This window comes from Cupressus sempervirens, chromosome 5 (assembly GCF_028749045.1).
Source record: "Cupressus sempervirens isolate cs-2001-9-10 chromosome 5, ASM2874904v1, whole genome shotgun sequence".
Taxonomy (NCBI): domain Eukaryota; kingdom Viridiplantae; phylum Streptophyta; class Pinopsida; order Cupressales; family Cupressaceae; genus Cupressus; species Cupressus sempervirens.
Window position 1 is genome coordinate 725,142,435 of NC_143122.1, and position 25,002 is coordinate 725,167,436.

A 25,002-nucleotide genomic window follows, 5' to 3' on the forward strand; every position below is an offset into this window, starting at 1 on the left:
TTTGTTCTTCCTTCTAAGTCCTTATACCCTTTTGAGCTTTGTTAGCATTCTCCCATATATCTCTCTTACACACACAAATTATGGGGTTTCATCCTCCTTTGAAAGGCTTCAAGGACGTAGGGTTAGGTATGAATCTATGATCAGTATTCATCCTTCTTTTCTCGCTCAATTCTTTCACTTTTCCTATTAGTTGCAAGCCTTCTCCATTTTTCGTATTGGCTACATACTGATTACAAATTGAATGTAAAATATTTGATCTTATCTTTAAGATCCTTTGAGATTCATCCTAAGTTAGCTAAAAAATAGTTTACATTTGAGTTTGTGAAGTCAAAAACTCATATGCTAAATATGTGTTACTCGACACTTATTGTTTGCTGATGCTTGACACATATAGGAATTCTAGCTTGGCACATATAGGAATTCTATCTCGCTTGACTCTTATAGTAACTTTATGTTGCGTGTCATCAATACTCTACTCGACATTTGTAGTGGCTCAACACCTATAGTGACTCAGCATCACTTATCACTTGACACTTGATATTTTCTAAGCACCTAAAGTTTACTCGACACCTGTTGAATCTCTGGCTCGCCACATACTATAGCTCCAGATCTGAATTATACTTGGTGTCATCTTAGAAATTGGTTAAGTGTGTTGACACTCAATTGTCAAAACCAATCTGAGACCAACAATTTGTTCCTTAATTAATACTACCCTAAGACTACTTGTAGGAAATATAATCATTTCCATAACTATATTATTTCATTCAAACAAGATTTTTTACTAAAGATTATCTAAAGCAGACAAAAAATGGTACAATATAAGTTTGATTTACTTCAAAATTTGAAAAAACTTTACATTAAGATGTGTAACATGATTGCCTTTAATATTATAAGTGAATGGTGAGTGTAAAAAAATAGTTTTTGCATTCAAAATTGCAAAACACACTAGTACATTTTGGCAAATATGCAACAATGTGACTAAAACTTTTAGTCAGACCACTAAAATGTTTAGTCATATGACTAAAATTGATCACATTCCACTATTTCTTTTCAATTTGTATGCATAAGTGACTAAATACATGACTAATTTGGTTGCCAAGTAAAATCACAAGATCAACTAATTTGAAATTACTAAATAAAATATTAAATAAATGACTAGATAATTAGTCACTAATAATTAGTTACTTGCACACATGTGACTAAAAAAAAACAAAATAAATGACGAAATAAGTGGTTGGATAATTAGTCATTTGTACTTTCTCTCTTAACTTTCTCTAAGGTTTCTTTATTAATGAATTAAGTTAATTTCATTTTGCATAAATCTTCATGACCCTTGGACCTTCTCTTTATGCATCTTCCCAAATATAAGATACTTTTAAAAATGGTTTGGGAGATTTTACTCACCATTTTGGGCTCTTCGATCAATATTGCACATTGATTCAATTTTTTGCTAAGATTAGGTATACCAATAAATGGGTGGATTAATAACATTTTTCTTAAATTATTTCTAGTATAGGTTAGTCAATGTCATTAACCTATACCTATTTAATGATTTAATGATCATATCTTATACTTATATGTCTATGTTGCATACATGTGTTTGATTTTAATTTCTAATTTAATGTAACCAAATTACTAGGCTAATCTCTAGGACTTATTTTCACTAACACTATTATATAAGACGGTAGTTTAAGATATTTTTAAAATCAAATTAACATTTTATCTTAAACACTTGAACTATTATTTTAATTATCTTTAAATAAAAAATAAAACCATTTCAATTATCCTAAATTAACACTAAGATTTCTAGTAATAATATTTTGTATATTGATTAATTACTTTATGTTTTATATTATGAATTAAGTTTTTATACTAAATTTCTTGAAATGTTGATAATAAATAATTAATTACAAATTAATTTTATAAATTAATCTTATTTAATTATAAATGTCAAATATATAATTTATAATAACTCATTAAAGAAAAAATAATAATAATTACATTGTAATTAGTTTTAAATATGATATATTTTTAACAAAGTAAATAATATATTAAATATGATAATTTTTCTGCTAATTGGTGACAACGCATAGGAATGTCAGGGTAGATGAATGGAAAGAATTGAAAAAATTATCTCGTAGCATTTTTAGCATGGTGTTGCATGGAAGTTTTTATTTCTCAGAGTTTTTAGGAAGATGAAGGTAGCACACCAGATGATTACAGACGATTTCAATGGTTTTGCAATTGTATCTTACTGGGAATTGAAGTGGGCTTTGTCAATTAGGTTAGTTGAACCCATTTTCACCCACCTTTGGTAGCGTTTTGTTAATAAATCCACAGTTTGCTATTTTCTTCAAATGTTACAATAGGGTTTCACAATTTAGAACTGTCCCAAGTTTCCTCTGTCATCATCTCATTTTCTTAGGTTAGATATTTTAATGGTAGCCCTTTGTCCTACATCTCCCTATATCCTCTAATTCTTTAGACCTCTGTGAGGTCTTGCCTTATTGTCCTATTCACAATTTTTAATTCACAAGGCTTTGTTCTATCACATGAACATTAGGGTCCTTAAGAAAGTGTTAATTATTGGAATAGGAGTAATAGTTGATGTAGATCACAAAATTAAATAGAAATGCCACAAAAATAAGGAGTTTACTACCAATGCATACTAACAATTAGTAGAAGTTTCTAAAAATCAAAGGGTTTAGTACCCCTAATACCTTAAAATTTTAAAGGGGATAAAAGTCATTGTTTCTAGTGGTGCCACTAATTTACTAGGTGCCTAGTGGTCAGAGATTGAGATAAGTGCAACAAGATAACTCAATTTGTCAGACATGTTCAAGTCTATAACTTACAAAGGATATACTCAGGTATTTTTCAAAATCTTTGTGAGTACACAATTGTTGCATTTAAAACTTTAACAATTACTCTATTGGCCCACTTAGTCTAAAATTGTTGAAATCAATGTGAAGAATTAATGCATACATTAGTCATAGCATTCATTGAATGTGAGACCAACAAATGAATTTACCTAGAGATACAGGAATTTAAGATACAAAGAAAACTTTTAGAATATTATACTACGTCTTAACATAGCCAATTTAATTCAAACTTCTCCTTATTCATCAGTCTTAATTTTAAATGCACTTCACTCAACAAATCTTGAACACATGGAATTGGCTAGACTAAGTTGTTTGACTAGATTTTTCCTCACTATTTAATCTTAAATGAATTATGTACTAGAGTTTCTCTAAAATCCAATTTTCATAATACTCAATTAGAAATACAGTCAAAACTTAGTTTAGGGCAATATTAGAGTCAGTTTGATAAATGTATATTCAACACATTAAACACATACAAAGATATGGTTTAATAATGTTTTTAACACATTTGTATTTAGAAAGAGTTGGTTTTGTTGATATATGATTGAAAGGATCATTTGAGTAAGGGAACTATTGAAGAAATTTTTTTAATAATTAGTTTTTCACTAATGTCAAACCTACTACATTCTGATAAGACAATTTCTTATATGTTTCAAGCACTATCATTTAGTTGATTAATGAGGATGATTTGATCAACAAGATGTAACAAAAGTACCTAGAGAAAGGTTGAGTTATGATTATGTGTTGAAGTGCAATAATCAATTAAGATAGTGATAAAATAATGTATTGATGATGTACTTGAGGTTATAAAACGATTGGCTACACTTAGAAAGTTTAGAAGAAAAATGTTGGACAAAGTTCATTTTCTAAAGCTTGCCCAAGTTGATAGAAGGTGCCAAGAAAAGTTAGTACAAGTCGAGCAAAAAGTTAGTTGGAGCCAAGTGAAGACAATTTCTAGTGGATGTTGAGTAGACTAATAGGTGCCAAGCAAGTTAGTAGATGCTGAGTGATTTTCAGTTGATGCCGAGCACCAGTAAAATCTAGTTGATTTTGAGTGATTTTGTAGTAGATGTCAAGTAACACAGTATGTGCCAAGCATTAGTAAATTGATAATGTTGAACTACTACATTATGAAAAAGATAAAAGATTTTCCAATTAAAAGCCAAAAAATTTATTTTCTTGGAACTTGTGAATCAAGAGGAAGATAAGATTGATGAGTTGGAGGCACAAAATCTTATGTAAACCATTTTGGAGGTGAACTCAAGGGTAAAAGTACAAAGTTGTGTCACCTTTTAGGCTAACTTATCAGAATGAATGAATTTAAGTATTTCTATCTAAAAATTATTTTTTTAAAACATATGATCTAGATAAATTCATTATAGCTAAGTTATATATAGTATCACACTTTTCCAATTGGAAATGTCTATTAAATGCATGTTTTATACTAGTTTGTATCTAATTACTAAAGAAATAAAATTATTTCAGAAAAGTGGAGTTTCAATAACTCAAAAAAAATTTATGATAAATTTTTAATAACATATGACAACCATAATATAGAGCTCAGAGTCAAGAATATTCTTATATAGATTCTATAGTGTTTTAATTAGATATATTATATTGTAATTAAAAAATTCTACAAGCACGTATTTTAACACTTGAAAAGATGTCAGTTTTAAGAAAAAAAAAAATATTAAATCATATCATAAAAATATAAAAATAATATGATATTATAGAGGAGAGAGTCCTCTTCTAGAATGTATACTTTTTTTCTTGGTTAGAATATATTTGTCTTGAAAAGTGTGGTGGGAGATGACAACTATCAATTTCAAGAGTGTAAAAATTTCAATCATTATAAAAGACAACATATAGGTTTAAAGTGTTTTTTTTTTTTTTTTGATTTTTTTAGATATATATGTCATCTATAACATAGTCTGAGATCAAAGGAAAATAAGTTTATTTCCATATAGTTATGTGGTGGGAACTAGCCCCTAATTTTCAACATTTTTCGGCAGCTAAAAAATTATCTATACAAATTAGGAAAATATATCAATTCTTATTCCAAATAATTATTAAAAATTATAATCCTAAACTTCATCCATTTCTACACATTTCATTAGTTTACTTCATTTTCAAATTCAAAATAATAATACCAATTTTATGTCATTGAAGGTGAACAATTATACATTTGTTAGTCTTTTCCTTTACAAAAGGGTGACATAGGTTTGTGCTTTTACCCTCAAATGGATTCTGGGAGAAGTTTCTAGAGGAGATAAGATATAGGGTAGGTACATTGTGTCCTACCTAATCCATCAAAAAACCTAATTCTTGTGATGGATAATGAGAAAGAAAAGAGTTCTAATTTCCTATATGTAGGGATGTCTTATCATGAAGCAAAGGAGGATAGAGATCAGAAAGTTTTGGAAGAAAAAATTTGAAAACGAGAAGGAAGAGGCTTTTCTTCATCAAGTGACCCAAGAAAAGAAGTCAACAATGATGAGCTAAGAAAAAAGGATAGAAGAGGATGAATGATTGAAGGGTGAACAAGCTATTAGAAGTGCAAAGATTGGAAGCCAAGCATAGTTGAGGACTGAATAGTGATTTGTAATCTGCAAGTAAGGTTGTAAGTTGTATCAGATCAAACCTATACTATTACTTTCTAAAAATTGTATCAAATTAGGGTAAATCCTTCAGAGAAAGGTTGACATTCATTGGAAAATCCTTGAATAGGGTGGCATTTCAAGTGAATGGCCTAAAGTCCTCTAACAAGGCTCACTTTTAACAAGGTGATTGAAATCCCTTAATCGGGTCACATTTAATAGTGTCTATTGTAACCTTTGATAAGGTTGGCCTTTAATAGGGCATCACTTCAAAAGAGTGAAAAAGGAGTAACATTTTATTGGTAGTTTTTTTCAAATTGGGTTTCCACGTTAAATCATTGTGTCAAGTGTACTAATGGATGTATTGTGTTTTATGATTTACATTCTTGCATATTGATTTAATAGTAATATATCAGTTTAGGTTAACACATAATGAATGCATGCATGGTTGAGAAAGTTTTAAAGGTTCACTAAATTGTGAAATGTTTTATTTTGTGCATCTAGACCTTGAATAACTAATTTGCACCCCCTCTCAATTATTCTAAAATAATGCCTATAATTGGTATCAAAGTGTAGTTGCTTAAGAGGATTAGTTTTAAGGTAGTAAAAGCATAAAGATTAGGATGTCAAACAAAGAGGTACCTAAGCCGAATAGAGATAAATTTTCTACATGGAAATGTTTGTTGAAGCTACACCTTGGAGGACTTGGAGATTATGTAAAAACTTACATTATAGTAGAACATGTTGATCCAGCAGGAGCCCTAACTACTAAAGATTTAAAGAAAAAGAAAGAGCATAATCAAGCAATGTTAGAGATTACCTCTGCCCTAAGCTATGCAGAGTTTGATAATATCAAATTCCTTAAAAGTGTAAAGTAGATGTAAGATTCCCTAGCCAATATCTATGGAGGAGACAAAAATGTTCAAAGAGCCAAGTCAGAGAGCCTAAGAGGTAAGTTTGATGACATGAGAATGGAAGAAGGTGAAAATATTGCTGAATATATTGCTAGAATAAAAGATGTTGTTAGTGTAATAAAAGGTGCAATTGATAAAATATATGATGATGCTATGCTAAGTAAAGTCTTGAGAATGCTATTTCCTATGTATGCCATTAGAGTGTCTATAATCCAAGAGTTTAGATGTATGCCAATAAATGATCTAACCCTTGAAGGTTTGGTAGGAAGACTCACTACTTTTGAGTTATCTAATTTTGACAACTACAAAATAGAAAGTATTGAATCAAATTTCAAAGCAAAATTGCTATTAAAAGATTCTGAGGAGGTAAAGCCAAAGAAGAAGAAAAGAAAGGTGAAGTATGCATCCAATGATAGAAATATAGATGAGGAAGACATTGAACAATTGGATGCATTGTTGACAAGAAGATTTCACAAAGGAAAAGGTAAATTCAAAGGTAAGCTACCTATCATTTGTTTTAATTACAATGAAGTTGGCCATACTATAGCAAGGTGCACACAGAAGAAGAATTTTAGAGAAGGGAACAAACACAAAAATAGAAGAGAAGATGATGGAAGAGACTACAAATATAAAGGAAAGAATTCATGCTACATTTTTGATGAACATAATTCTGATGAAAATGATGATGAAGTGGAATATGTTGCAATGAAGAACAAATCTGATGGGGATGAAGCTTTTTCACTTATGACTTGTGTAAAAAATATGAAAAATGGATCATTGATAGTGGATTCTCAGATCACATGACTGGAGAAAAAAGTAAGTTCATTACCTTAACTTGTTATGATGGAAATAGTGTAAGATTTGGTAATGATGCACCATGTTCAATAAAAGGAGAAGGGTCTATTAAGCTTACAATCAAGATCTCATGTGACAATGCTTACTATGTTGAAGGTTTGAATTATAACTTGTTAAGTGTGTCAAAATTGAATATGTGGGGTGCAAAGTTGAGTTTGAAAACAAATCCGTGAAGATATATGATACAAATGGAAATTTAATTGGAAAAGGTGATCAAAGTAGGAGTAATCTATTCTATTTGGATATAGAAGATGCAACTTGTCTCATTGCAAAATTTAATGATGTATGGCTTAGGCACAAGAGATTATGTCATGTTAACTTTGAAAATCTAATTAGTATCAGTAACATGAAAAGAATGAGAGGTTTTCCTAAGTTGAAGAAACTAGAAAATGTAATGTGCAAACAAGTTCAGCTATGCAAGATGAAAAAGTCAATCTTTAAAAGTAAAGCTTATACCTCTAAGAAAATACTTGAAATTTTTCATACTAATTTGTGTGGACCTATCGAAGTAAAAAGCTACAAAGGAGATAGGTATATTATTCTAGGTTTTGATGATTACTCTAGAATGATGACAGTCATATTTCCAAAAAAAAATTAGATGCTTTTCAAATTTTTAAATGGTACTTGGCAAGAGTTGAGAAAGAAACATGTAAGAGCTTGAAATGTTTGAGAATAGAAAGAGGAGGTGAATCCACTTCACAAAATGGAATTGCTGAAAGAAGAAACATGTCTATAATGGACTATACCAAAACACTCATAATGGACAAAAATGTTGCTCTAAAATATTGGAGAGAAGCTATAAGTACTACCGTATACACTTTAAACCATGTACAAGTAAAGAAAGGTAGCCACTCAGCACCTTTTGAGCTATGGTATGGTCATCCACCTAATGTGAAATATTTCAAAGTATTTGGAAGCAAATGCTATATTCTTAAAGATGTTAGGAGTGGAAAGTTTGATGCAAAGAGTGAAGCAGGTATATTCTTTGGTTAGTCCATAAGAAGTAAAGCTTATAAGTGTTTAATTACTAACACTAGAAAAATTGTGGAAAGTGTAAATGTGAATTTTGATGATTTTACAGAAGCACGTGAGACTAAAACTACAAAAGAACTAGAAGACTACAAGACATTTGCATACTATTATGAAGGAATTCCTATGTAAGGACCCTCCTCATATGTAATTATTAAATATGAATTTTTCTTGTTAAATCTATTGTAGGAGATTTGAATGGATATGAAGTAATGCTTTATGTTGTGAAGGTCCTAATGAAATTAAGAAGTAGTTGACACATCTATGTTTAAATATTGAGTGATTCGAGAACTTCTACATTTAACTCAATTGTTTAAACATTAAAATTTCACTAAGAATGCTATGAGGTATTTTCACCTAATGATAAGGGTGTCAATTTGGGTATCCAGATGATTAAGTTGTATGATTCAAATAGTTCAGTATTCTTTAATTGGTGTTGTTATGATGATTAGGTGTATGCATGCCTTGATGATTATTTTGGTACTTTAATATGAATTAACAAATAAGTTATGTTATATTGATTATATGATTCAGATGATTAAATAAGGGTAGAAATGAATTAAACAGTTGATTATATGAAAGATTCATTTTTTGATTTATGTAACTATATAGATAAGTTTTGAATGTATATATGTGATTTTCTTGAGCTACTGATGTGTGCAAGATATTTTAGCGAGGAGACCAATGGAGGAACGAAATTGAAACCTATGTATCAATTGTGGAAACCAAGGTTAAATCTGATGAAAGATGCAAACCTTGTTTATTTTTTATTTTATTTATGTCATGGATTAAATAAGTGTATCATTCTATAATCAATAAATGTTGATGTTTCATAATAGTATTTTTATAGTGTCACTTGACACTCACGAATTGTATATGCATTTCAACATGATAGTTAGAAGTAACCAAGTAACCTTAAGATCTAAGTTGGATTAGAGTAGTGACTTCCTTGCTAATCAGTTAGTATTGAGATTATTTACCCCTTATTAGGATTAGTGAGTTATCTACTTTTTGAAGGTTGTTAGTATATCCTAAAATATTCCTAGCTTTTGATAGGTCTCTGGTTAATCCTAAAGGCCTAAAAACATTAAATCTAAGTACCCTAGGGGTAAGGGTATGGGATGGGAGTATTTTCCACCCCCCTAGCCTCTTTGGTTGACTTTTATGGTAACTCAAAAACCTTACTTTTGGTTGATTGCGAAAATTGATTGTCTCCTCCATGAGATGGTGAATTTAGCTCCACCTTGATGTTTTCCTAATGTCTAGTTGAGTTAGGATCATATTAGAGGAATCTTTGGAAAAGTTTTGGTTGTTACCCAATCTCTAGTTCTAGAGAGAAGTTTTGAATATTGAAGGAAGGAAGGAAGAGCTCATCTCAAACTTGTTCATGTTACCATAACCTTATTGTGGAGGTAGGAGTTCTTCATCCCTTTTGTTCATGTACTTCATGTTTTTCATGCTTGGTTCATGCTTATGTTATTGTGTTTTTCATTGGTATGCTTGTATGTATGTTGGGTATGTTTGGGAGGGATTGAAGCATGCTTTCTTGAATGCTTTTTCTTCATGTTTGACTTGATTTTGGAAGAGACTTTTGTGGGTTTTTTTGGGCATTACTCACCCTTTGATAGGGAAGAAGTGGCCATGTATGGGGAAGGGCTTTAGTTGGAACCTAATAGTGTAGAGTCTCTTCTCATGACTAGAAGAGGGAAATAGGGTAGGGTGTTATGGGCCCCTACTTGTCATCACATACCATGTTTTGAAATTGTGAAATTTGAAGAAGTGAAGGAATGAAAATCTTGATTTTATTGGCCTCAAAAGGGAATTTGTGGAAGAACGAAAGTTCTTGAGATTTTAGCCTCAAAAGGGCTATGTTATGGTATTGTGGTTGATGTCTCCTATTGGGAAAATCTACCTTCTCCCTAGTCTGGTTCTATATTGAACCTATTGTGCAAACTGAGATGGGAATGTATGCTTGTTTTGTTTCATGATATGTTTGATTGGTCTCTGAGTTCAATCTCATCTTCTCCATGATTCCCTTGATGCATTAAAGTTATTGGAAAGGGTCTCTTGTGAAGGACCTAGAAGAGAATTCATTTGAATTTTAATATTATGTAAAAATGTATTTAAATTTTGATGTATTGGCAAGGATGTTGGGTTTTCTTATTGGTTCTTTCTCGATGGAGCTTTGAACCAGGTTGATTAATAGAGGAGAAAATATTGAGAAACCCTCTTGCATTGTATCTTATGTTATATCAATTCATGCATATGTGTGTGGAAAAATAGATTAAATGGTGATGATCAATTTTGAAAGTTTTCAAGTTCAAATATGTGGTGGAAGAATGTATGTTATGTTGGAAATTTGATTCATATTTTGGTAATTGGGAGAAAATAATTTTACCTCATTGATAGATACAAATAATTCAATTCTCCATGTACCAACTATGTGATTTTAAAATCCAATTTGGGAGAAAACATAAACCCTTGTCATAAGATTAATTGAAAAATATAAATTGAATATAAACATCCCCCTTGCGTTAAAATGTTTGACTCAAGAGAAAAATATAACTTGTGAAAAAAAAACATAACACTTAAAAAAAAATCATGACTTGAAAAAAAAAAATACCCCCAAGAGTAAAAACACTCTCTGGACTTTGTATGGAAAGCAAATTAGTCTCCTTTTAGAAACAAAAAATATTCTATTTGACTCCTTTATGATTAAATTTTTTTTAAAAAGGGAAGAAATTAGTTTCTAAATTTTTTTTAAAAAAGAGAGAAGCTTTTAACCTAATAAATAAGTACTAAATCATATATCCCCATAAGCTTTTTCCAAATTCTCACCCACTAATCTTTATGAAATAACTTTTTCACCTATCTCTCCACTCAATCTTCTTGGCATCAGTTTTGGTAAGGCAGGGGGCAGATCTAACTTATAACCCAAGTCAATGAATTTATGGGTGATATGACGCTTACATCTTCCTAGAATTTCACAAGGGTCATTTAGACCTTGCATTTGGAAAGGAAGCGGTTTGTATGGGGGGGAACATTTAAAGTGCCAAGTTTTGAATCATGAAAAAATTAAATTATTACCTCATTCCTTGGCCTGCGAGTTGTCTTGGCCAGAAAACATGATATTTTTCTTGGGACCACATACCCGATCATGTCTTCCCACTTGACGTCTAGATATGAGTTGGAGAATTAACAAAACAAAAGCAAGTGTTTTACTGGTTTACTTGGCCACTTTTCAAAACATGACCATACATTTTGGCCTTTTCAGTACTTGGGAGGCATGCTTGATGTTTAAAAAGGGTTTGTTCAATCAATGCTTGGGAAGTGCATGGCCTTGGAAAGTAGGAAGGGAAGTTGTTTCAAAAGTTTTTTAGTGAGTGTTTAGTGGTTTAAGTTAGTGAAGGGTTTGTAGTTAGTAGCATATGGTTAGGTTAGTTTTAAATGGTTGTTATATTATATTTGTATATTTTTAGTTTAGCATTAGTTATATTAAGTTTATTTTTTTAGTAGTGATTTGAAATTATTATTAAGATTTAGTGATGGTTAAATTAGTTGTGTTAAAACACAAGATAGTTAGTTTAAACGTGTCTAAGTCACTTTATATAGTTTAGTTCTTTTAGTGTTAATTATGTTTTAAATTTTAAGTTATCATAGTATAAATTAGTGTAGATTTCAGCTAATTTGATTTTTAGATATATTGTTATTATCACCGTTATTATTATTATTTTGAATAGATCTTAAACTGAAAAGGTATGTAGTTTCTAGTTATGCTAGTTAAATTGAAGTATTCAATGTACTCTTGCCAAGTTTAGATATACTTTAAATATTATAAATTAGTATGTATTAAAGTTGTTAGTATGTTTTAAGCGTTAGGATTATTATGGGGGGTAGAACGTGATTACGGTAGAGATGATATTTTAATGTTAATGAATCATTATTAGTCAGTATTATTTTTAAATAATAAGATAGTATTAATGGGGTGTAGAATATCAAAGTGTGTTCAAGGTTAGAGGTCTTGTTTTGGTTGAATTAATAAATTTTAGTCAATTTTATGCTAGGTGTTATTTTAGATAGTTAATTCTATGATCATGATTTCTTGAAAAAAAAATTGAGTTTTATTTAATTAAATTGTTATTAGAAGAATTCACTTATATTGTTTATTGATATTGGATTTTTTAAACACTATAGTGGATAATAATAAGTGTTTTAAATATATTGAGTTGACCTCACATTCTGATATTAAGTTGTTGGGAAGATTATAAAGTTAATTTGTCATTTAGTAAAGTTCTATGTTTAAGAAAAGTTAGTATCATTATTGGGTAATACATTGTCTCAGATAAGTTGGTTAGCATATTTAATCCATCTTAAATAATTGAGATTTATTATAAGTTTCTATATTGTCCTTAAATTGAAAGTTAGTATTGTGTTATCTTAAAATTTCTTATATTGGTAAAGGTGAAAAAAATTAACTTAGATTATTAGATTAAATTTTAAGTGTAGATAATAGATCTTGATATTTTTTTAGTAGTGCAAGATAAGATGATATGATGCAATTATTTTAGTTGTAATAGATTACCTTAAAATTAGAGTAATAACGAAATAAATGGCTCATTCAATGTAATAACACATGCTCAGTTTTAGCGACCTTTTCTTCTCATTGTTTATAAAATCAAATGGAGAAGGATAGGACATCGATAGGAGATCACTTACCTATTTCTCATTATGCCTATACATTAACATGTTTAGATAAACATATCAAACTTAGTAGTGTGATTAACTTTAAAAAGTGGATTTAATTTTTATTGTAAAAAATTAAATAAATAAATAAATTTCACATGTGTTTTACCCTCATATTTTGGGCATGGTAGCCTACTAAAGAAGATACTACAAATCATGTAGCATGTCAGTGGCAAGTTTCAACAACTGCCAAGTCACATCCTATGAGTGCTGAGTTGCATTCAGATGCCAATTTGCAAAATGAGGAGAATGCACAATTGAACTCTGAGAATGGCACAAATGAAAGAGATGATGAAACACGTAATAGAGATGCACATAGTGATACTGAAGCTGAGAGATAGAATGTAGCCACAACAATTGAGCCAAGATTATCCAAATATGTCAAAAGACACCATCCTATAGATCAAATCATTGGAGACAAAGATGTAAGGCCAATGACAAAAAATAGGTTTAGAAGTGAAGCATGTTTGTTATGCATGAAGGAACTTAAGACATTAAGAGATGCATTGGAAGATGATAACTGGTACAAGTCTATGGAAGAAGAAATTTAGTGGATAGAAAAGAACAAGATTTGGAGCCTAGTTCCTAGACCAAAAGATAAGAATGTGATTGGCACAATATGGGTAATTAGGAACAAGTTATATATGAATGGTGAAATGACAAGAAACAAAGAAATACTAGTTTGCAAAGGGTATGCACAAGAAAAAGGAATTGACTGTGCTGAAATGTTTGCCCCTATTGAAAGAATGGAAGGAGTAAGAATTCTGGTTGCTTATGTTGCATACAATGGTTTTAAGGTTTATAATATGGATGTTAAGTCTGTATTTCTGAATGGCATATTAGAAGAAGATGTCTATATAGAGAAACCAAAATGATTTGTGGATAAAGAAAAAAAGAGCATGGTATGTAAACTACACAAAGCCATATATGGATTAAAACAAACACCAAGAGCATGGTATGAGAGACTTCATACTTATCTTGTTAAAATTAGATTTGAAAGGATAGATCATAACAACAATTTGTACATGAAGATAGATAAATAAAAAGGTATACTATTATCTGAAATATTTGTTGATTACATCATATTTGAAGGACAAGATTCTTTGTGCAAATATTTTGCAAATCAAATGAAACGAGAGTTTGAAATGTCAATGTTTAGTGAGATCAAATTATTTGTGGGATTACAAGTCTATCAAATGAAGTATTGTAATGCCCCGCCAAGGGATCCAAAGAAATAACCTAGAATTTCACTAAATTTGGTAGCTTTTTTTTTTCCATGAAAGTAAATACCACATATAACTTATGCGCAGTAACGGAAGCAATAGTAATGTCCATTTGAAATTAAACATAACATACATAACAAATTACATTCTTTAAGATCCCTTAACGTTGAATCACATCTAACAACATGAATCCATCTAGTACAACATCCACATGAAATAATAATGATAAGTCCAATGTTTAGACATTACATTTCAAATACTCAATCATCCACTGTACATGCCACAGGGTATGAAAAGCTCAAAAGACTATATACATGTAGAATAAGGCACATCATCCTATTCTAATCCATGATACATCAAAGTAAAGATAATCTCATGTTACACATGATACATCATCATAGAAAACATATACATCCATCGTAAAAACAAATATAATAAAGTAAGAGCACGGTTCCTCCCAACCATTAATAACATCATTAGACCATCATGGATCCTAGCCATCCGTTCGTGCGTAACATTCCAAATCACCGAAGAGATCATCGGCACTAACATAGCAGAAATGTCACTCCTAACATATACAACATCATATGTAGAAAGTAATCTAACATATGCTAATCATCAATGAAAGGATACATATCTACTATCATGAAGGACGCATCAGCCATGATGTCTCAATGAATTTCAAATGATAAGGGTGGAAAATACACTACCACCTGATCGCGTGGTACCTAAGTGGTCCATTCCCATCATGCTGAGGAGATAATCTCAAGTCCCAAATAGGCTATCCAAAACACATAGCACAAATCTCTATAAGTCCAAGAATCCTAAAAGTATACTAACTCAAGGGTTCCAAACAAAACGTCGACATCTAATCCCATAGGCACACAATGACATGTAATAACCTACTATGCAAGCGGGAAAGTGTCATCGCATTTATCACGTACAAGTTACCCTAGCAGTTAGCTAAACTCCATGGGTCCACATTGATCTCATGCAGCCACTAGTATCCTCTCATATGGACGAGGCATACTACGGAATGCAAGGTCGCAACCATGTGTTCTCACTACTCCCATCCTAGCCTGTACAAGCAGTCAAGGCATGGGTGAGAACAAAACACTTATCTTTTTAGGTTCATTCAGTTATTATTAGGTGTGAATGTTATCACTTATTAATCCAACTTACAATGAGTTACCCTGGCAGCCTCTTAGGGCCCCGACCCCCATTGCAAGCCACTTCCCATCACTACATGTAGATATCCTACCCTAATGCTCATGGAATCATAAATCTCAAAGTCACAAAAGATAAGCCATAATAAAATCATCAGATATGAATAAAAGCATCAAATCTCCATGAGCAAACATCCATAGAAAATCATGAACACCACAGCTCTCTATTGGCAACTGAAGCATCACTGATAATCAAAGTATCCAATGGTTCTCAATAACCAAAAATATCTCAATCATACTAATCAAAGACTCCAAAAATGGTTGAGTCAAACATGTCACAACATGGCATCATCAATAATAAATCCACATTTCAGTCCCATCATGGTGACTAGAAAATAACCAAGGATAACTAATCGATGACCAAAAATAATGTTTAAGTCAAGTGTCTCATACATAAGAATCCCAACTATAACAATCAGTAATCGCATCCAATACATAGAGCATTCCATCACATAACCATTGTTGGGCTTATAAAGATCGAGATTAAAACATCATCATGACATCACAATCACATAATCCCCCAAGCCTCTGGTAGATGTCCTATACTGGTCAACACTAGTCAACCCGAAACCCAAAACAATAGCATAAGAATACACAATGCAAACACATATTTTGGTTTTGCTATGTTTACAACTTAAATTTAAATGCAAAAGTCTCGGTTTACGTTTCCAAGTTTAGAGAAAGAATTGGAGGATCATTTATACGTTTTGAATGAATACAAATATTCTTTAAAATCCATCTTTCAATTATAATTTTAATTAAAAATGTCCCCACCAAACCAACAATTAAATTTCATATAAAACAATTAATTTAAACCATGAACCTCTGATATAAATCATTTATCAGTTATACAATTATAAAAAAAATTATTAATAATCATATTTACATATTATATACATACTTATATATATATATATATATATATATATATATATATATTTATATTTAAATATATATATACATAAATACATATATGAATATATAAATTATTTTTGCATTAAACAAAATTGATTTAGCAAATCCGATTAATACCATTTAACACATATAAAATTTTAATAGCAATTAAAAATGATTTCATATGGCAAAATTCACATAACATAATGGTCTACCGGTACGCAGGACCCTGCGGTCGTAGGGCCTGCAACGGCAGTACACTACGACCGCAGTGGGGGCACGAGTCTCATTCCCCCCTGACTTAATGCATAATATATATGTATATATAATTTTTTTTTAATATCGCTTACGCGATTCCCATTCGGGTTTTCTGATTTGGGTTAAAATGTTTCTTAAAACATTTTCGCCCAAGGATATATAATTCGAATTTTAACAAATATATATTACATACATACATACATACATACATACATACATACATACATATATATATATATGACTGCATATATGTATATGTATATGTGTAGGTGTATGCAAATTAATAAAATATATATAAATTTCAATTTTCAAAATTTCTCCATAACTCTTTGATCTCCAAAATTTTCAATGATTAATCTAATGGGTTTGACTATGAATCTCAACCCTAGCCTCGTGTTCTTTTCAGATCTATACATATTGAGTTCTCAAATAACTTAAACTACCCATATAGAGAATGCATAAAATAAAAATATGAAATTCCTCAGAAGACATATGGAAGACACGAAGAAGATAGGGAATGCATGATGCGGAAATATCATAAGAAAAATCACAAGAATCTACTTAGATTCTGATGCTAATTCACTCTTCCTTAGAAACCCTGCAGAGCAAGCTTCCTTCAAAATTCTCGAATCCTCCAATGCTCCAATTGCACTCCAAATGCTATGTCTAAGCTTTTAGGAATGCCTTGAATATAAAGAACTCTCAGGAAACATCTAGAATGCCTCTAGAAATAGCTAAAAGGTGTCACCAACTAAGCATGGGTCTTTTCCAACCTTCTAGATGAGCCATAGGGTTGTAGACACCATGTGCTTAATTGATGCACAAATCTCCGTGTTGTTGACACAAGAGAAATAGAAAAGTGCATTAACTCCCATGCAAGCTTATAACTGCAATTCACTTTTATATAATTTTCTATTTAAATATTTATAACTTTCATTTTAATTTTTATAACTTTAATTATTATTTATTTATTACTTTATTATTATTTTATTATTATTACTGATTTTAATTTTCTAATTTTCTTTTATTTATTTCTTTTCCCTCAATTAACTCTCATTTAATTAATTATAATCAAATATCAAAGACCATGATATTTTATATTAATTTTCTCAAATAATTAATTTATTAATTAAATCTATTTATTAAGACTTAACTAATAGAAAATTCACCACAGACCTCCAAGATAAAATATGAAAACCCATCATACAACAAATTCACTCAAAATCAGTCTAAAGGGTTAAAAATCATGAATTATGTCATCTGACACATTCAGTGGGTAAAATATCCAGATACTTTTCCTACCTCACTAGGACAATTGGCTTAAGGGTTTGGGATTTGGACTTGAGAATTTATCTCCCTTCTCTTATCATTGAGATAGTATAATAGGATATGCGCATCTTGGCAATTCAGAGAAGTTGATACACGGTACCTGCAACTTGCAGAAAAACCATGCATGTACATACAAAATATATAATGCTAAGCTAAAAAAACAATGGAAGGAAGTGGTACATCATGTAGATCCCAACTAAGCAAGTGACTACGACTCCCTTCCTTAACCACATCATAAATGCCATACAATAAGAAAATACGCACACCATACACATGCAAGTATGGGGTAAGTATCCATAATAAAACACATGAGATAATAAACCATCTAACTAATCATCAACAATAACTAAAAACAATATAATGATCATCATGTATGCATGAATTGTAAAGTCTAAATGATCTCATCATATAACCACTGAATCCATAACATAATGTCTGATAGTGTCAAAACAATACCACTAGTCCATCAACATAAAACTAGTCCAAAATAGTCTGATAATAATAGCAACAATATGTCTAAAAAATATGTGAACAAGGGTAGGCACTACAAGTATGGTGTATGTATCACTTAGTCAAAATATTTCAAGGATATATTGAAGACATTTGGACTTGAGGAGTCAAAACCAATAAGTACACCTATGGTAACAACACTCAAGCTATCAAAGAATGATGAATCAGTTGAGGTCAATCAAACATTATAGAGATCCATGATTGAAAAATTGCAATATGTAGTGTACAATAGACCTGATATTGCATTAGCTGTGGGGATAGTTACTAGATTCTCTACTAATCCTAGAGAGAATCACTTGATAGCAGTGAAAAGAATAATGAGATACTTGAAAGGAATAGACAAGCATGGCTTATACTATAAGAAGAATGAAAAGTTTGAATTGACAGCCTACACTGATGTTGATTGGGCTAGAAATATTGATGATAGGAAGAGCACTAGTGGAGGAGCATTTTTCTTAGGCAGAAGACTTGTTACATGGACAAGAAAAAAGTAGACTTGTACTTCCCAATCTACTACTGAAGTAGAGTATGTTGCTACTGCTATCAATTTCACAAAAAATGTATGGATCAAATAGCTATTAAAGTGAATGAAGGAAGAAATCACTGAACCAGTGACACTTTATTGTGATAATACACGTGCTATAAATATATCAAAGAATCTTGTAATCCACACAAAGACAAAGCACATTGCAATAAAGTATCATTATGTAAGGGAGTTGGTTCAAGACAAAGAGGTGAAGATGAAATATATTAATACAAAGGAGAAATTTACTGATACCTTCACCAAATCATTATCTAAGGATGCTTATGAGTATCTAAGAGATAAATTAGGGGTAATACCCCTATCCAAGGCTATATAAAAGATAGAGGGAGTACCCTGCATCAAACGAGCTGATGTTCATTTCATACAAATCAATGCAGTGGGCCTTACTTTAGGAAGTTGCCTAAAGTAATCAAAAGAATTGGAATTTCAAATTAGTCACAAGAAAGGTAATAGAGGGAGTAAAACTGAAGAAGCCTAAAAAAGCTTATATCTACATATATCTACATGCCAAGTGTTGAGGTATATGTCTTTGGCATTATTGTCAAAGAGGGAGAATGTGTTGTAAACTAATCAAGTTCTTATCAAGCAAAAGGGAGATGATCAAAGTAGATAATCAAGGGAGAAAATACATAGAAAGTACAATACACAAGAGGAGAAAGAAGATTTCATCATCAAAAGATTAGAAGACTGAAAGAAATAAAGAGGGAGAAAGCATAAGGAAAAAGAGGAAGATATTTTGATATTCTGTTGATCCATGAAAGAAGAGAATTAGATAAGAAGGGTATTTTTTAACTTAAGAAGGAGTTGTTAATAGAGGGAGAAGTGTTATTCACAAAATTTCTTTTTAGTATTGCCTTACTATTTAACCTAGTTAATTTGATAGAACAAGATGTTCATCATTTGTTTGACTAGTTGATCAGTTTGGTTTGCCATCAATGCCAAAGAGGGAGATTGTTTATATATGATTGAAAGGATCATTTTAGTAAAGAAATTGTTGAAGAAATGTATTAAATCATTTTTTTTTCACTGATGTCAAACCTACTACATGCTGATAAGACAATTTCTTATATGCTTCAAGCACTATCACTTAGTTGATTGATGATGAGGATTTGATCAATAAGATGTAACAAAAGTACCTAGAGAAAGGATGAGTTATAATTACACATTGAAGTGCAAGAATTAATTAAAATAGATGTAACATTATGTATTGATGATCTACTTGAGGTTACAAAATGATTGGCTACACTTAGAAAGTTTAGAAGAAAAAGGTTGGACAAAGTTCATTTTTCTAAAGCTTTCCCAAGTTGATAAAGGTGCCACGAAAAGTTAGTACAAGCCAAGAAAAAAGTCAATTAGAGCTAAGTGAAGGAAATTTCTAGTGGATTCCAAACAAATTAATAGGTATTGAGCAAGTTAGTAGATGTTGAGTGATTTTTAGTTGATGTTGAGCACCAGTAAAATCCAATTGATGCTGAGTGATTTTGTAGCAGATGTCAAGTAACATAGTATGTTTCAAGCATCAATAAATTGATAATAACAAGTTACTACATTATGAAAAAGATCAAAGATTCACCAATTAAAAATTGAAAAGTTTTTTTTCTTAGAACTTGTGAATTAGGAGGAAGATAAGATTGATGAGTTGGAGATACATAATCTTATGTAAACCATTTTGGAGGTGAATTCAAATGGATTCTAAGAGAAGTTTCTAGAGAAGACAAGATATGGGGTAGATACATTGTATCCTACCTAATCCATCAAAAACCATAATTTTTGAGATGGATAATGAGTGGGAAAAGAGTTCTAATTCCTATATGTAGGGATGTCTATTCATGAATCAAAATAGGATAGAGGTCAAAAAGGTTTGGAAGCAAAAATATGACAAGAAGGAAGAGGGTTTGCTTCATCAAGTGACCCAAGAGAAGAAGTCTGCAATGGTGAGCTTAGCAAAAAGGGTAGAAAAGGATGAATGCTTGAAGGGTTAAAAAGCTATCATAACTACAAAGATTGGAAGGCAAGAAGAGTTGAGGACTAAATAGTGACCTGTAATTTACAAGTAAGGTTGTAAGTTATATCAGATCAAACCTATACTATTACATTTTGACAATTGTATCAAATTAGAGTAAATCCTTTGGAGAAAGGTTGACTTAATAATCATTAGAAAATCCTTAAACAGGGTGGAATTCCAAGTGATTGGCCTAAAGTCCTCTAACAAGGATCACTTTTAACAGGGTGATTGAAATCCCTTAATTGGGTCATATTTAAGAGTGTGTATTGTAACCTTTAATATGGTGTCACTTCAGAAGAGTGAAAAAGGAGTAGCATGTTATTGGTGGTTTTTCCCAAATTGGGTTTCCACATTAAATCATTGTGTCAAGTGTACTAATGGATGTATTGAGTTTTATGCTTTACATTCTTGCATATGGATTTAATAGTAACATATCAGTTTAAGTTAATAGATAATGAATGCATGCATGGTTGAGAAATTTTTAAGGGTTCACTGAATTGTGAAAAGTCTTATTTTGTACATCTAGACCTTGAATAATTGATTCACCCCCCTCTCAATTATTCTAAATGAATTCCAATAGGTTTGATTAAGCCCACGCATGTATAAAGCATTGAGACAAAACTACTCTAGAACCTATTTGATACTTCCATACAATTCAAATTTAAAACATACAACATAGTTACAAACAGTTATGTTGTTGGCAAATGAGATGTGGACAAAAATTGTGTAACTATTGAATTTTCCTTTCAATTTTTTGTTAAGAATTATAAGATGAATGACATATGAACTTGCTTGTAAATGATAAGATAACTGATGCAAAAAAAAAAAATTGTGAACTCTATATATATGATTTTGGGCCTTGAGAAAGATAGATGATATTTCATTAAATATGGATAAAAGACCATGAAAATAAGACAATTTCATTAAAAGAGGTGATTGAAATTTGTGAAATTGTAGAATTGAAAGCAACTTTCAAATGAAGAAAGCACTCATTCCCTAAATCATTTTTTGTTGTTGAAATTGTGCAATACAAAAAAATTCTAGATAAATATTCTATCATCCCAAACTTGACCTTGTAACCTCATAGGCAAGGAAGCATGCAACATTGGTAGGAACACTTCTAGCCATGGCAGGCCCAAAGCCCTTGTACAAACCTTTGATCCCTTCAGAAGCAACAATTTTCTTAAATGCATAGATTGAGCCAGAGTACTTTGTCTGGTGTTAATTATCAACCTAGATAACATTCTTCACAACATCAATTGGATATAAAACAAACCAAAAGGAAGAACCAACAAGCCCACCTGACATAAGGAGAGCACTTTCGCTCAATCTAGAAGTATCCCATCCTCCAGCCAAATACTACTTTATTCTCTCATAGACACCAAACATAACTTCATTTCCAGGCATTTCTTATGCTAAAGTAGGAGTGAGACCCTTAAATAGTCCTAAAATCCCTCCCTTAGACTTTAAAACATGCTTGGCTACATTGATTGGTCCATTGTATTTGATGGATGTTGCTATTGTTGTGGATGTGTCTATTTTATAGGAATTTAGAAGGCCTCAATATAAATATTATATGCTAATCTTTAAGGAAAAAATAACTAATTTACCAATAATATATTATTGGGTACATCAACAGGGCTCAAATGATGTACAAATGAATTGCATTGAACTATTAAGGTTTAATCCATGATTCCATGCAATGGTAGGTTGATTCCAATGGGTTTGAACTTTGAAATAAATCTCAATATTTATATGGACCATGTTGGATGCTTAATAATGTAGATTTATTTCCCATTGTATAAAGAAAACCTCAATAGTTCAGCTCAATGCTTGAAGTCTACTGGTGTACTCCATGATTTATTATCAAGAATGGTGAAGTTTACACAAATCACATCACAATACAACTACACCAATCCCTATGATACATGATTGTTGATGCTACAAATGTAGCCAACTGAGCTATAGTTAACTTTGAAGCTAGAAACTATGAGGCCTCACCCCGACCCATCATAGCATGGATACTATATTTTTATTTTGTTACTCAGGATTGGATATCTCAACATATAATTTGAGACTTTTTGGATAGTAAATTTTACTATTTATTTGATAATATTTACCTTGTGATTTCCAATTATGATAGGTATTAAAACTTAATTGGCATAGTCAACGAATTAAGCAATGTTTAATCAATACTTTATTTTATGATAAAAAGTGGAATTATGTTGTGATAAAAATGCTTAAATGGATCTTGTTAGGAAAGTTAGTAATATGCAGATTTTTGAGGTTTAATGAGTAAATGTTTTATAACAAAATGATGGGGAATAGGAAGTTAATTATGAAATGTGTTATTTTTGAATTGTAGAATAAAAAAATTATCATGTATCTTTACTTTTATATGTAATTTATATGTGACTTTTCATTGGACTACTAATGCTCGATTTTAGTGTACAAGAAATGAACAATGGATACATAATGGGGAAATAAGGTATAAACAAATGTTAATATGACATTTTCAAGGTCAATCTTTAGAAAATTTGTAAACCTCGTTGTGATGTGGTTATTTTGTAAATGTAAGATGTATGTGTGTATTATGTATTTGATAAGTAGATTTGGAACATGTCATGTGTAATGTAAAATGAATTTTGTGTGTGTCACTTGACATTTGTACTCATTATGTGAAAATGACATGTTATCTAAAGATGGATCATGTGGCCACCTTATCTCAAGTTAAATTCTTTAATTAAGAATTACACATATTGCCTTGACTTAGTAAGGGAAACAAAGGTTATCACCATAGGTAAGTGGTGATAAAAATAAACCCTACCCATGAAAATACTTTAAGTTAAGGGTCTAATAGTGACCCCTAGGGTTCCTAGAAGACCTAGGAGACCCCAAAAAGAATGCATTTTTTATTGAATCAAAAAATGGGAGTCTTATATAGGGGATTGGCCAAATTAGAAACCCACTTACCCACTCTCTAACTTTAGAGACATTTAGGATTTGGAGGAAGAGGATAAGGAGCTCTTCAACAAATTTCATTTGCCATTTCTTGGAGTGAGGTTGGTATCCATGATCCATGGTGTTTTTTCATTGCATTGTAGATTTGATATGGTGCTACTTCATTGCATTGTAGATTTGATATGGTGTAAATGTGGTTTTGTGAAGAATCTTGTTGTATTTGTGTTGAATGTGAGAAGTTTATGTAATTTATTCCTTGAGTCTTGTTTTGTTCATGTTGTTTTTTTGAGTAAATAGGTGTGAAGCATCACTCACCCTTGGGAGGGAAGAGATGCTAGGGTGAAGGGGTTAGTTGGGCTCACTCACATAGTTGAGAAACTCTCCCATCTGTTGAAACGATTTTGATGTGTTTCAATAGAGTATGATCTTGATGCTTACTTGCATTCTTGGGAGGTATAAGGAGGTGTATGAAGAGGGAAGATATTGTTAAACCTTTAAAGGGCATGTTACTTATGAGAGAATGGGAATATATGTGATTCATGGACTTGAAATTCTCCTCGTGGAAAGAGCCCACCTTCACCCTATTTCTTGATTCTATTGCTAAATCTTTGTACAAGCCTTGGGATGGGTTGTATTGTGTTTGTGTTGTGTTGTTATGATTATGCATGATATATGAGTTTGAAGGTGTGCAACCATTTCTGCCTTGTTTCTCCAAAGCTCCATGGGTGGCTCCTTGAAGCCTAGGATGAGAGGTGAGCCTCCATGGTTCTACATTTTTTTCTTATTTGCAGGTTTTTTTCTTGAGGTCTTGGATATTTGGAAATTGTGAAGTTTTACCTATGCATAGAAAGAGTGAACACTATTGTATTTGTATTGAAAAGGAGGACAACTCTAGCTTGTTATGTGATTTGATTTGTATTTGTAGGAGTATTGTTGTTGATCTCATACATTTTCCAATAGAGAGATTGTGAATGATCTATGCATTGAAAAAAGTCCTTCCATTTTGTATATCTTGATATGATGATTTCACCA

General features: G+C 31.2%; 1 pseudogene; it reads right to left on the minus strand.

The window, feature by feature from the left end:
- Nucleotides 1-22,065: 22,065 nt before the first annotated feature.
- LOC149558029 (mitochondrial carnitine/acylcarnitine carrier-like protein pseudogene) lies at nucleotides 22,066-23,020 on the minus strand (annotated as a pseudogene).
- Between the last annotated feature and the right edge of the window lie 1,982 nt (nucleotides 23,021-25,002).